This window comes from Pongo abelii, chromosome X, assembly GCF_028885655.2.
Source record: "Pongo abelii isolate AG06213 chromosome X, NHGRI_mPonAbe1-v2.0_pri, whole genome shotgun sequence".
Lineage (NCBI taxonomy): Eukaryota > Metazoa > Chordata > Mammalia > Primates > Hominidae > Pongo > Pongo abelii.
Window position 1 is genome coordinate 13,436,712 of NC_072008.2, and position 12,067 is coordinate 13,448,778.

The following is a 12,067-nucleotide window of genomic DNA, read 5'->3' on the forward strand; positions in this document are numbered from 1 at the left end:
AGGATTAAATGAGATACTGTATGTGAGGAGCTCACGATAGCGTGGGTCTTATTGATCTTTGTAATGCCGTGTTATCCTAACCCAAGCTGAGCACACACAGCAGGAACAAGGTCAGAGACCCTGGGAGCAGGGACTGAGGAGCCAGCCTTGGCTTCAAATGGGCAAAGGCTATTATCAGTTTTGTTTCAGAGTTAAACCATAAATTAAATTCCTTTCCAAGGTTAGTTGGCCTACGCCCAGGAATGAACAAAGACAGCTTAAAGGTTAGAAGCAAGATGGAGTTGGTTAGGTAGGTCTGATCTCTTTCACTGTCATAATTTCCTCAGTTAGAATTTTTGCAAAGACATTTTCAGCATATCAAGGCTTTAGGCTAGTATTATCCAATACAGTAGCCACTAAACACGTGTGGCTATTTGAATTTCAATATATATTAATTAATATTAAGTAAAATTAAAAATCAGTTTTTGGATCACACTAGCCACACTTCAAGTACATAACCAAATGTGGCTAGGGACTACTGTACTGGAATGCACAGATACAGAACACGTCCGTCATCATAGAAAGTTCATAGCATGCTGCATTTTAAATAGCCACAGAAGCCTAGCTCAGTGTTTCTGCCATTTTTACTAGGAACACATAAACTAAAATGAAGACAAACATTAGGATTGTCTGGGGAAAAGCCACCAACGTTTTTTCCCCTTAAATGGTGGTTTATTTTTTGTCACTTTGGGGAAGTTAAAAGTAAGTATTCCCTATATCTGTTTTGACTTCTCATTAAATTAATAACTAAGTCACAGAAAAGATACTCCTTTTTCCAACACTCTGTTAGTGCTCAGTCTGTCCAATCTGCTTTCAAAGAGAAATTATTTCCAAAATGCCCTACTCAGAGTTACTCAGTTTCCCTTAAATATGGACTTCACTATATTTTTTAAAGACTATGAAATCTACCACAACATTAATCAGAAGGGAATTTTTGATAATAACAATTATTACATACGTAGGGTAACTATATATTATATATAGGGTAACTTCCTGACATTGCCATGGCATTTGTAAACTGTCATGGCACTGGTGGGAGTGTCTTTTAGCATGCTAATACATTATAATTAGCGTATAATGAGCAGTGAGGATGACCAGAAGTCACTTTCATTGCCATCTTGGTTTTGGTGGGTTTTGGCCAGCTGCTTTACCACATCCTGTTTTATTAGCAGGGTCTTTATGACCTGTATCTTGTGCTGACTTCCTATCTCATCCTGTGACTTAGAACGCCTAACCTGCTGGGAATGCAGCTCAACAGGTCTTAGCCTCATTTTACCCAGCCCCTATTCAGGATGGAGTCACTCTGGTTCAAACGCCTCTGACAAGGTACAGATAAAACAAGTAGGATTCATTTACTTTACGGAACTGGAGCCTTTCGGAGCTTCCTAGAGGAATCATGTCATCCTAAAATGTCAGAGCTAAAAAAAACCAGAGAAAACACTTTATCTACATTTGTGAATAAAAAGACCAAGATTCATAGTGAAGGGACACAGCCAGTTAGTAGCAGAACCAGGACTAAGGGAGTGACAAGAATCTGTTTGACTTCAAATCGCTGGTACTTTCCTTTTCAAAACCTGGCCAGAATAGTGAATGCCCTTTTGCTGTAGGACTGACAACAGACCGCCATGTCTGCAGTGTCTGTTCAGGTTCAACCATGTCATATAACATCCCCAGATAGTGGGTATCAAATTCCTGACACAATATAAAGCTACAAACATCCCTTTTCATTCACCAGCTCCCAGAGTCTTTGAAAACCTAGAAATTGGCCACTTTTGCCCTTCAAGACCTTCTGCTACTTTGTTCAAAGGAAGCAGAAGATCAAAGGAAAGTAGCCATGTGGAGGCTCATTGTTCAGGCCTAGGCTGGCTGGGTTTCCAAGGCCTCCAGGGAATTGGGGATTGAGGACCATGTCAACTTGATTAGACCTTCAACTGGCCTTTCAGGAAATAATTCTCTCATTTGGGAGCAAAGAGAGTACCTTTCTCCCCATACTCAGTACATTATATCTGTTCCCTTCTTAATGCCTTTCTTTTTTCCTCTCTTCCATGCCGCAGAAGTAACTGGATATTTATGAAGACAGCCTCCAAGACCTTTCATATTCCCCCACATTTGTGTATATCCCTGACACATAATACTTCAATTCCCTGAGCCTTAAAATCAGGCAAGTGTGCCTACATCACAGGATTGTTGCAGGATTAAATGCAATCCTTTATTAAGTGAGTTGGAGACTCTGGGTTTATTCATTTCCTAAGGGACTTTCTGCCACTAAAACACACACTAGCCAAATAGTGCTTCTCCTCCAAAATGGCAAATTACTTCAAGCAAAAGCCCTTCAGACTCAGCAGGGAAGAAGTAAAGAGTCAAATGTTACATCCACCAATACCAGGAGAATCCAAGGAAGTCTCTTTAGTGTCTTTTTCTTGTATTTCTTATATTGCTGTTAGATTATGGATGAAGGAAAAAAACTCCCAGATCCTAAAGCATGCTGACTGGACCCAAATAAATGACATTATGAGAGCCTGTATTAGTTATCTATTGCCTTCCAACAAATTACCCAAAAATATTGTGGCTCAAAATAATAAACATTCATTATCTCAGTTTCTGGGGGTCAAGAATTCAGGAGCAGCTTAGCTGGGTGGTTCTGGCACAGAGTCTGTCATGAGGTTGCAGTCAAGATGTCGGCTGGAGCGACAGTCATCTGAAGGCTTGACTGGGGTTGGTGGATCTTCTTCCAAGACGGGTTACTCACATGGTTGTTGGCAAGAGGTCTCAGTTCCTCCCCAAGTGGACCTTTTCATAGGGCTGCTTGAGTGTCTTCATGGCATGGCAGCTGTGATATAAGAGAGACAGCAAAGACGAAGTTGCCATGCTGACACCATCTAGTCTCAGAAGCCACACACCACCACTGCTGCCATATTCTATTAGTTAGAAGTGAGTCACTAAGTCTAGCCCATGCTCAAGTGGAAGAGAATGAGTCTCCACCCTTGAAGGGGAAAAGTTTCAAAGAATTTGTCGACCTATTTTAAAGCTACCACAGGGCAGCTGTCTGGGTGGTTCCTTCATCAGTTTTCTTGCAACACTTCATATCCGCTCTCTGTACCTGCCAAACTTCAATGATTATAAATGTATGAGTCTAGTCATGTATAAAAAGCTCTGAAAAATTAGGCAGAAGAAACTTCAAATAGTTTAATAAGCTTTGCATTGCATTTTCATTCCCCTTTGGTTAGATTTTTCATTGGAATGTGGATTTCTATAAACTACATATTAAAACTCCCTTTATGGGTCATTGCTAATCTAAAACTTACGGTGACTTAGACAGGGATTGGATTATAAAATAACTTTGTCCATAAGAACAAATAAAAAAGTGTAAACGAGATCTGAGGAACAGTGTTTACATACTTTAATGAGGTCATTGCTTTCAGGCACTTTATGGGCAAACTTTCCATTTAATTAAATCACAGAGGCCAGATTTAAGCTGACACTTTAAAATGTTCATTAAAAAAATTATCTTTTTTGTACCCTGGACCTAAGGGAAAGATCATGAAGTGTATGCTATATGCACAACTATGTTCTGAGAACAATGAATCAGCTGTTTTTTAAGGCTATTTTTCTTTGTTTGCATTTTCCCCTAAATTCTATTGTAAAAAATTTTAAGCGTGCAGAAAAATTGAAAGCATAACACAATAAACACTTGGTTATCCTCCACCTAGATTTGATCATTTTGACATTTTGTCAAATTTGCTAATTCTCTCTCTCTGCACAGACACACACACATACACACACACACATACACAGAGACATAGATGCACAAAGCATATAAAAACGTCGCCTTTTTGGAGGTGCTGACTCATTTGAAAGTAAGTTGCAAATAATATCATCACTCTTCACCCCTAAATATATCTCCCAAGGAAAGGGGACATTCTCCTATATAACCTTAATACTGTTGTCATATTTAAGAAGATTAATAATAATCCCATTACATGGCCTTCACATGCAAATTTTCCAGCTGAGAAGTCAAAAAGACACAGAAGCCAGCTTAAGGGTGCTCCTACTGATGAAATTAGGAAAAATTTGAGCATCAGAATGAATAATGACAATAAAGGAGTATAGCCCATTGAACGAAAGAAGGACCTGTGTGTCCATATTTATATAAATAAATGGTGGGGAGGCAAGGGGAAAAACTATTGTCCTTGTAATAGAAAACCACCTATTAAATAGAAGGAGCAATGGGATAAGAAAAATTACAGTCATGATAAAAATCAATTTAGGCAAGAATCATCAATGGATACTAAAATTAGTGGGTGGAAGCTTGAGGAGTATATTGTATTAGTTTCCTACTACTGCTGTGACAACTTACCACAAATTTTGTGGCTAAAACAGTGCAGATTTATTATCTCACAATTCTGTAGGTTAGAAATCCAATGCAAGTCTCCCCAGGCTAACGCCACCATGTTAGCAGGGCTGCATTCCTTTCTGAAGACTCTGGGGAAGAAGCCCTTTCCTTGCCATTTCCAACATCTAGAGGTGTATTAATAGCGTATTTTTATTTTCTCTATTTTTAATGCTTTGACATCTTGGGGCCTTGGTGACCCTGGAGCTCTTCCAAGGGCTAGCTAATCCCTAGAGATAGTAGCGGACTTGACTGCAAGTGTGCCTTTCTAATGCAAACCAACTAATCCAAAGCCTACACCCACAACCGCCTCCTCTATTGAGCTCTGACACTCTGGGCCACCACTACCCTGCCTTAATCACCCAGGCCAGGTACCAGACACTAGAGACAGCCCTTACACCTCAGAGTCCACTGAAATTATTCAAACTAGCTGATCTAAACCTGCTTACCCTGCCTCACCCATTTCTTCCAATGGAAACCACAATAAAGGCTCTTGCCCACATTTTCACCTTGCACTCTCTGCCTCCTGACCAACTGATAATAGTCTGGATGTGTGTCCCTGCCCAAGTCTCATACTGAAATGTAATACTCAGTGTTGGAGTTGGGGCCTGGTGGGAGGTGATTGGATGAGGCAGTTTTCTCATTAATGGCTTAGCGCCATCCCCCCTTGGTATTGTCCTCATGATAGTGAGTTCTTGTTAGGTCTGGTTGTTTAAAAGTGTGTAGCACCTCCTCCCTCACTCTCTTGCTCCTGCTCTGGCCATGTGACATGCCTGCTCCCCGTTTCCATCATGATTGTAAGTTTCCTGAGGCCTCCCCAGAAGCTGAGCAGATACAGCATCATGCTTCCTATAACAGCCTGCAAAACCGTGAACTAATTAAACCTCTTTTCTTTACGAATTACCCAGCCTGAGGTATTTCTTTTTTTTTTTTTTTTTTTTTTTTTTTTTGAGATGGAGTTTCGCTCTTTCACCCAGGCTGGAGTGCAGTGGCCTGATCTCAGCTCATTGCAACCTCCATCTTCTGGTTTCAAGCGATTCTCCGGCCTCAGCCTCCCAAGTAGCTGGGATTACAGGTCTGCGCCACTACCACCCAGCTAATTTTTGTATTTTTAGTAGAGACGGGATTTCACCATGTTGGCCAGGCTCGTCTCGAACTCCTGACCTTGTGATCCAACTGCCTCAGCCTCCCAAAGTGCTGGGATTACAGGGCGTGAGCCACCATGCCCAGCCCCTGAGGTATTTCTTTATAGCAGTGTGAGGACGAACTAAAACACCAAGCCCAGTGCTTCCTCATGTAGCCCCCATAATTTGGCATGTCCCTACTCTTGGGATCTGCGAGTATAACAAAGCATTTTTTCAATGGAAATAATCTGGTCTGTTGGCCTCACTGTATCTGAATAATAATGAGATCCACATTTTAAAACAAAGGCCACCCATGTTTCTTGGCTCATAATCCCCTTCTTCTGTCTTCACAGCCAGCAAATGATGGGTCAAGTCCTTCTCACTTTGCATAATACTGATTTTGCTTCTGTCATTATAACTCCTTCTCTGATTCTGATTCATTTGCCTGGCTCTTGAACTTTTAAGGACCCTTGTGATTACCTTGGGCCCACCAGCATAATCTTTCTCTCAGCTGATTAGCAACCTTAATTCCGTCTGTAACTTTTATTCAACTCTTTGCCATGTAACATATTCACAGATTCCAGGATTAGGACATGGCCATCTTTGGGAGGCCATTCTGCCTAGCACCAGGAGTAAAAGGATATTTACAGAGTCTCAAAGTTTTTCCTCACAAGATGTTCATTAATTACAAAGGGGAAAATAGTAAGTAACTTTATAGTAGAGAAATTTGTCATACAAGGTCTTAATCAAGTGATCGAATTCAGCATCACCAGAAATGGGACAAACTGACATAAATGTGATCCACAATATGATGTACTGAGTACACATGATTTCTGTGCTATTCCTGCCAAAAAAAAATGCATAACCTGAGTCTAATCATGGGAAAGTAGACAAACTCAAACTAAAGAACATTATACAGAGTAACTAATCTGTATTACAAATGTCAATGTTGTGAAAGGCTAAGAAGGACTAAGAAAGTATTTAGGATTAAATGAGATTATAGACACAAGACAACTGAATGCTTTATAAGATCTGAAATTTTCTTTTGCTGTAAAGGACATTATTGGGACAATTAGCAAAATTTGAAAAAGGTCTATAGATTAGATAACAGTATAGTGTCCATGGAAATTGCCTGATTTTAATGATTATTAGTGTGGTTATGTAAGAGAATGTCCTTATTTCTTAGAAATTATCACTGAAGGAAAGAAGCATCATGCCTGCAGTGGACTTCAAAATGGTTCAGGAAAAAATTAAATATATAAATGTACATGTTTTGTGTGTATGTGTGTGCATGTAGATATGTGTGTGAGAGAGAGAAGGAAAAAGTAAATGTGGCAAAATGTTAACACTTGGAAATTATGAGTGGAGTTTATATGGTCACTGTTTGTATTATTCTTGCAACTTTTCTGTAAGTAAAATTATATCAAAATAAAAGCTTTTTGGTTTTTTTTGTTTATTTGTTTTTCGTTTTTGAGACAAGGTCTCACTCTGTTGCCCAGACTGGAGTGCAGTGGTATGAACACGGCTCACAGCAACCTCCGCCTCCCAGGATCAAGCGATTCTCCTGCCTCAGCCTCCCAAGTAGCTGGGATTACAGGTCCACACCACTACCACCCAGCTAATTTTTGTATTTTTAGTAGAGACGGGGTTTCACCATGTTGGCTAGGCTGGTCTCGAACTCCTGACCTCAAATGATCCACCTGCCTCGGCCTCCCAAAGTGCTGGGATTACAGGCGTGAGCCACCGCACCCGGCCGTATTTTTTTTAATTACCTAATATTTTGGATTTCATAGCTATTTTTTCAACTAGAATCTAATCATGGTTCATAGAAACATTGGACATTATGTTCCTTTAGTTTTGATCCATAGCACTCCTCCCCACTTTTCCTTTCATGACATCAACTATCTAAAGAGTCCATTTCAACTGCCTTGTTCTACATAATGGATTTATCTGCATGTTTCCTTGTAGTGTCATTTAACTTATGCCTGGTAGTGTGAGCTATCAGTTTTCTTACTCCAACGTCACTACTGAAGAGTCTTCTTACCATGGCAGACCAAGTTCTGCCAAACCTATAAATACTTATTAGCAAGAAGGCACACAAAACCATCACATTGTTCCATAGTACAGGGTTTGCCCACTCCCCCAGAACACACCGACTAGCACCTTATGTGAGAGGCTTACTCTGAAATGAATACAAAGATATTTGGGCAGCAGGACTGGATAGACTCAAGTGATAGTCAGGGGCTGTTGAGAAGAGGAGAGCCATGGGACATTGTATCTCAAGACCTCAAGAACTACACATATTGTTTTAAACTGTTTGGCTGAGTGCAGTGGCTCACGCCTGTAATCCCAGCACTTTGGAAGGCTGAGACAGGCAGATCACTTCAGGTCAGGAGTTGGAGACGAGCCTGGCCAATATGGTGAAACCCCATTTCTACTAAAAATACCAAAAAAAAAAAAAAAAATTAGCCAATTGTGGTGGCGGGCACCTGTAGTCCCAGCTACTCGGGAGGCTGAGGTGGGAGAATCGCTTGAACCAGGAGGCGGAGGTTGCAGTAAGAGGATATCACGCCACTGTGCTCCAGCCTGGGCAACAGGGAGAGACTCCATCTCAAAAAAAAAAAAAAGGTAAAAATTAAAAAAATAAAAATAAAATGTTGGGTTCGGGTGTGGTGGCTCATGCTTGTAATCCCAGCACTTTGGGAGGTTGAGGCGGGCGGATCACCTGAGATCAGGAGTTTGAGATCAACCTGGCCAAAATGGCAAAACCCCATCTCTACTAAAAATACAAAAATTAGCCAGGCGGTAGAGGCACGTGCCTGTAATCCCAGCTACTCGGGAGGCTGAGGCACGAGAATCGCTTGAACCTGGGAGGCGGAGGTTGCAGTGAGCCAAGATCACGCCACTGCACTCCCGCCTGGGCAACAGAGCAAGATTCCGTCTCAAAAAAAAAAAATTAAGATAAATAAACCATTAGACATAAAGAGTGGTGCATTTTGAACATTATCCCCAACCAACTGCTTTTCATGACCACCACTCATTTTGCCAATAAAATATTCTTCACATCCCTTCGTGTCAACTAGCAGAATACTAGATATAGGCTTAGTGAGGAATCTTCAAGCTCTAAATAATCAACTCCAGCGGTATTGAGTCCTGAATAGGCTCCTTCATTGACTACTGCTGGAGTGGATACATGCACACTCATTTATGTACACTTATCCACTGTATACACATGTAAACACGTATACACTTCACCTCATTCTGAAAACAATCACCTCCCAGGGACTCATTTTGCCCAACAAACACACACTTGTTTGCTACAGGTCATTAAAAATAGAAAAGGCTGCTGGAGGTGTTTTTATGCTCACATTCCCTATGACTAAGAAAATGCCCACCTGAATCTAATCCTGAGAAAACTCAGACAAACCTGAATCAAGAGGCATTCAATAAAATAACTGCCCTCTAATCTTCAAAAGTGTCCAATCCATGGAATTCAGAGTATGACTGAGGAAGTGTTTCAGCTGAGGGAGATGGAAAAGATATGACAACCAAGTTCCGCATGTGACTCTGCACTGATCCTTTTGTGATAAATGGCGTTACTGGGATAGTCGTCAAAGCTTAGTTGGCATCTGCAGATTGCAGGGTCTTAATGTATCAATGCTAATTTCCTGACTTGGATGGTTGTATTGTGGTTGTGTAGGAAAATGTTCTTTTTTATAGGATTCAGGAGGGTTGGAGCATCAGATTGGGAACTGGTTCAGGGAAAAACAATTCTGTATTCTTCTTTCAACCCTTCTGTAAGTTTCTGTTTGTTTCAAAATGAAATAATTTATTTTTTTAAAGGATAATGCCAATTGTGCATATTGAAGAGTGTTAGATAAGTGGGTGGCTTGAGAGGTGCTAGTAGAAATTGAAGGAGTGTCTGAGGATCTTTCTCTCACAAATCCACCCTTGGCCTTGCCCCTGGTTGTTCTCTGGGAATCCCTCAGATACTTCACTTCTTCTCCATGAAATCCTACTCACATCTTCATCTCAAAGCAAAGGGATTCAAGATGATTGTGGGGATGATGTGGTGATTTCCACAGACTCCTCAGTTATCCTGTAGTTTGGCCATAAGCCTCCCAACTCAAAGACAAATGTACATGGCTCTTCTTTGTGTTCCTACAGAACTTGATTAGTTCACCCTCAATTAAGTCATGCTTACCTAAACATTCTAGTTGGCATGCTGTTTTCAAATGTAGGTTTATTATTATTCAAATATGGTGAGGCCAACAGATCTGATTGCCATTGAAAAGATGGTTGGTTACACTTCCGAAGAAGATGGAGACGCCATGCCACTCAGGACCACGTGGAGTGTAAGAGTTCAATAAAGGAAGTGGTTGAGGGTATGGGCTTTGGATTGGTTGGTTTGTATCTAGAAAGACACACTTGCAAGTGAGCCCTTCACTATCTCTAGGAATTGACTAGACCTGTGAGGGGCTGTCCCTCCAGGGTCAGCAAGGCTCGAAAACGTGAAAGCATCAGAAACACAGGACTAATACACAAACCCAGAGTAGATAGCTACCATTGCTCTTCCAAAATGACTTACACATGTCTGGTGGCCTGAGGCCTCAGTTCTTCTCCACATGAACTTCTCCATAGGTCTTAAAATTTTCCCTTTCTGAACAAGAAAGACATAAATGGAAATGGCCAAGCAAGATGGAAGACCTTGAGTGAAGTGCATACTGAGGTTTCAGCAACTCTTGTCACACCCTGCAGGTTTTGATAGACTAGAAAAATGACAAGACTCCAAGTCCTTGAAGAGGAGGAAAAGTGTGAAGAAAACAAAAAAGGGAGATTGATGTCTGCCTCACCATTTTGCCCAAGACTTGACCTGTCATACACTGAAGGTACTTGAATGTTTATAATCATAAATTGCTTATTTTAAAATTAAAATTCTCATCTGTTCTATATCATTTGACAGGCTTTTTCCCCAATCAGTCTGGATTGTCGAGACTTCTCTATGTAAGCATCATGCTTTGTGATGAAGGATGCACTCATTCAATCAATAAGTATTTATTGAGCACTCACTATGTGCCAGGCATGGTAATCAGGGTTGGGGAAAAAATGGTGAAAAAACAAATAGGTGTCCTCCTCTATAAAGCTTACTTGACACTCTGACAGGGAAGCCAGAAAATCAAGTAACATGAAATAGATGTGAGACTGCAACAGTGATAAATGCTGCAAGTTACAGTAAGGAAACAAGAGTCGGGGAAGAGGTAGTTTTTCAGAAGGAAGTTAGAAGGAGGGTAAATATCAGATGGTGTTACTGGTGGAGGGTGTCCAGGTTCTTGGCGTTTTGAACAAAGAATTGGACAAAACACACAAAGCAAGGAAAGAATGAAGCAACAAAAGCAGAGATTTATCGAAAAGCAAAGCACACTCCACAGGGTGGGAGCAGCTTGAGCAAGCAGCTCAAGAGCCCAGTTACAGAATTTTCTGGGGTTTAAATACCCTCTAGAGGTTTCCATTGGTTATTTGGTGTACGCCCTATGTAAATGAAGAAACTAAAGTGAAGTTACAAAGTTATTTACTTGGTGTACATCGTATGTAAATGAAGAGGATGAAGTAAAGTTACAAAGTCATTGTATTAGTTCGTTTTCACGCTGCTGATAAAGACACACCCAAAACTGGGAAGAAAAAGAGGTTTAAATGGACTTACAGTTCCACATGGCTGGGGAGGCCTCAGAATCATGACGGGAGGCGAAAGGCACTTCTTACATAGCTGCGGCAAGAGAAAAATGAGGAAGAAGCAAAAGCAGAAACCCCTGATAAACCCATCAGATTTCCTGAAACTTATTCACTATCCCAAGAATAGCATGGAAAACATGAGCCCCCATGATTCAATTACCTCTCCCTGGGTCACTCTCACAACATGTGGGAATTCTGGAAGATACAACTCAAGTTGAGATTTGGGTGGGGACACAGCCAAACCATATCAGTCATTTACTCATTGTATGCCCTATGTAAATGAAGAGGCTATTTCCTGTCATAGCTGAAGTGTTTCCATTTGATTTAGTTCTAGGAAGTCCTTAGGTTCCCTGCCTTCAGGCCCTATTCTCCTGCCTCAGTGGTAGTCCCCAAAATAGTATAGCTAATTACTATGTTGAAGCTACCCAAGATGACAACATGTTTTGGGGTGGGAAGGAAGACTGTGAGTAAGGTGCAAAAGTCTTCCATCAATGATGGTGAGTTACCAGGAGGTCAGTAGGAGAGACAGAAGGTGGGACAGGGATGAAATGGCATGAGCTGGAAAGAGGGTTTTTTGTTTTTAATAAGAGTTCTAATAATACCATAGAGAATGTTCAGGAAGAGGCAATGAAGAATAAGGGAAAATACTAATCATGAAAAAATGAATGCAAACTTTATAATTTTCTAAAATGCCCATGGGCCTCCCCACGCCCCCACTGGAAAGTTAAGGCAGTGTAAAACTGATCTATGAAAGGATTTGGAGTTGTTCCACAGAGCATTCAGA

At 40.9% G+C, this 12,067-nt stretch overlaps 1 long non-coding RNA gene across 1 annotated transcript in view; it reads right to left on the minus strand.

Moving 5' to 3' along the window:
- Nucleotides 1-721: 721 nt before the first annotated feature.
- LOC129052891 (uncharacterized) overlaps nt 722-12,067 on the minus strand; it is a 44,610-nt gene continuing 33,264 nt past the window's right edge. Inside the window, exon 4 of the long non-coding RNA XR_008518020.1 lies at nt 722-2,869. This is a non-coding gene — a long non-coding RNA (uncharacterized LOC129052891). The remainder of the gene's footprint in view (nt 2,870-12,067) is intronic.